The sequence below is a fragment of the Triticum dicoccoides genome, chromosome 7A (genome assembly GCF_002162155.2).
Source record: "Triticum dicoccoides isolate Atlit2015 ecotype Zavitan chromosome 7A, WEW_v2.0, whole genome shotgun sequence".
NCBI classification, from domain to species: Eukaryota; Viridiplantae; Streptophyta; class Magnoliopsida; order Poales; family Poaceae; genus Triticum; species Triticum dicoccoides.
The window spans coordinates 194,787,466-194,790,405 of NC_041392.1; positions in this window are offsets into that span (position 1 = coordinate 194,787,466).

Below are 2,940 nucleotides of genomic sequence, written 5' to 3' on the forward strand. Positions count from 1 at the left end.
GGGTCTTACTGGATGTGGATTGGCAGCATAATTTCAAGTCATTCTATGAAACTATTAGGGTCAAAATCTTATGTAAAGATTCCTCCAAAATCCCTACTGAAAGGCTTTTTGGAACAAAATCTACAGGCTACTCATTGAGGTGAAGTCCTTAACCCCCACTGAAACTGGCACCTCCATCAACCTCTTTGCTGGTACATATGTCTCTGTAGCTGAAACTGGTACCAATCTTACTGAATATGCTGAATCCAACAGGAGCTCTAGATATGAATCAGATAAAGGGCCTGCTGCCAATTCTGGGGCCCCTAACATTAGAGGACAGTCTTTTGGCCACAATCAGATGCTTGGAGAAACTACACCCACTTCAGTCCTCAAGACACACGTCCCTGATTCTCCATACACTCCTCAACTCAGTATCCAGGAAAAGATCTTGAATTATGTGCTTGATGAAACTGATTGATTCAACCTCCTCAGGGAAATGGAGCTCCTGGAAGATGATGATCTGATGGAATTAGAAGGTTCTATAGATCTACAAGAGGATCAAGAGGCACTTGTTGAAACGACTGAAATCCCAGACAATTTTGACTCAAAATACAACTCTGACTTCCCTGCCCTTCCTAAGGAGAAGCACCTTCCCAAATGGGGTCCTGTTCAAGCCACCAGAACCAGTGCCAGGGTAGCTGGTGATAAGAGAACCATTATTGAAAAGGCTCAATAGCTCAAAGAGGTTCAGAACCTGGAAGTGCAAAAACCCCAGGGTATGAAACACACTTCCTTCTCCAACTTTAATGATCCTTCCTTCAATGCCATTGCTGCTAAGATTATTGTAGATGTTACTTCTCTTAATGATGGCATTGAATGCTATTCCTTTATTCACCCTCACCAAAACAGATCTGAAGGCTCTGTTTGTGAGAATTTTTCTCTAGATGGTAGTTCTAGTTTAGACTGCCTTCGATAAAGTTGACCTTGATTTCCTCATGAAACTCCCGAAACTTAGAGGTTTTGGGGGTAAATGGACTAGTTGGATCCAGCAACTTACTCATGGGGGTCTGTTGGAGTCAAGTTAAATAATTGTGAAAGTGATTTTTTCCTTGCTGGTAAAGGCCTTAGCCAAGGTGACCCCATCTCCCCGCTTTTGTTTAATTTAGTAGTGGGTGTTCTTACTAAAATGCTGAGCAAATCTGCTGATCATAGTCTGATTGTAGGGCTCTGTCCTGAGGTCTGCCCTGGTGGCATCATCTGCCTTCAATATGCAGATGATACCATCCCTTTCTTAGACAATGACTCCACATATGCTAGCAATCTGAAAACTGTTCTAACCTGTTTTGAACAAGTCTCAGGCATGAAAATCAACTACTCTAAAAGTGAATGCATCCCTATCAACATGGATGATCAGGAGTTAGCTGACTTCCTCTCTATTCTAGTCTGTAATAAAGGTAACTTCCCCATTAAGTACCTAGGTATCCCTCTCCACTATGATAAACTGAGGAGAGAGGATATCCAACCCCTTCTGGATAAAATCATTAAAAGGATTGCTGGGTGGAGGGGCAAACTTCTCTCTTACAGAGGTAGATTGATCCTCATACAAGCTTGTTTGGCTAGCATTCCAGTGTATCTCCTCTCCTTCTTCAATTTTCCTAAATGGGCAGTGAACCTCATCAATTCTCAGATGTCTCATTGCTTGTGAAATGATTTTGAGGGAAATAGGAAGCTACACCTTGCTAATTGGGCCCTAGTCTCTATGAAAAAAGATTTTGGAGGCCTAGGCATACCTAACCTCCAAGAAATTAACATTTGTCTTCTAGGGTCTTGGATTAAAAGATTCTATGAGGAAGACCTGAAACCCTGGAAGCTTCTTATTGCCCATAAATACCTAGGAAATAAACCTAATATTTTTGTCCCTTCCTCCAACCCTAAGACCTCTAGATTCTGAAAAGGGTTAAAATCTATTATGCATGCTGTGAAATTTGGTTACAGATGAAACATAGGGGATTGGAGCAGAACCAGGTTCTGGGAAGATACTTGGTTTGGCACATCCCCCCTAGCAGTCCAATTTGGCCTATTTACTCTGTCTGTAATGAGCTTAACAAAAGTGTCAATAAAGTTTGGGACGGTCAATGCCTAAAACTCTCTTTTAGAAGGAACTTTAGTGGTAGTCTCATGGAACAATGGTTCCAGTTGGAGGAAATTGCCAAAAGCATTACCTTTACTGCTGAGCCGGATGCCCTGATTTGGCAGCTGGACAATAAGGGGAAGTATTCCTCCAGCTCCCTCTATCATGTTATCAACTTTAGAGGGGTTCAACCCGTGTTTATCCCTGTTGTCTGGAAATTGAGAGTTCCCCCCTAAAATTCATGTATTTCTCTGGCTTCTCTCCAAAAACAAATTGATGACTAGGGATAACCTTAGGAAGAGACACATCATCAAACCCCTTGATTGTGTTTACTGCTTGGAACAAGAGTCTTGTTCTCACCTATTTTTTGAATGTATAGTTGCTAAACATCTCTGGGCCCACATCGAGGAATATTTCTCTAGTCAGATTGGCTCATCCTTCGAATATGTCGCCAGATTCTAGATTGCTACCAAAAAGTGCTCAGTTTTAAATATTGTTAGCTTAGCTGTCCTTTGGTGCCTCTGGAAATATAGAAATGCTATGATTTTCAATAACACCTCCTAGATTTCCATTACGTAGGTCTTGAGGTTGATCAGGAACATGGTGAGGAACTGGGCGATTCTCTCCTCCGGATCGGACAAGGAAAAGTTCATGAGCTTCGTGGAAACCCTAACAAGATCCCTCCAGAAACCGTTGGCGATCACTTATGGCTGAACAAGGCTCGACCTGCTTTGGGGCTGGAGCTGTGGGCTCGTCTCAAGATCTCTGATGAAGATGATGGGCACCTGGCACCGAAAAAGAGGGACATCCACCATGCTACACCTTCCAGC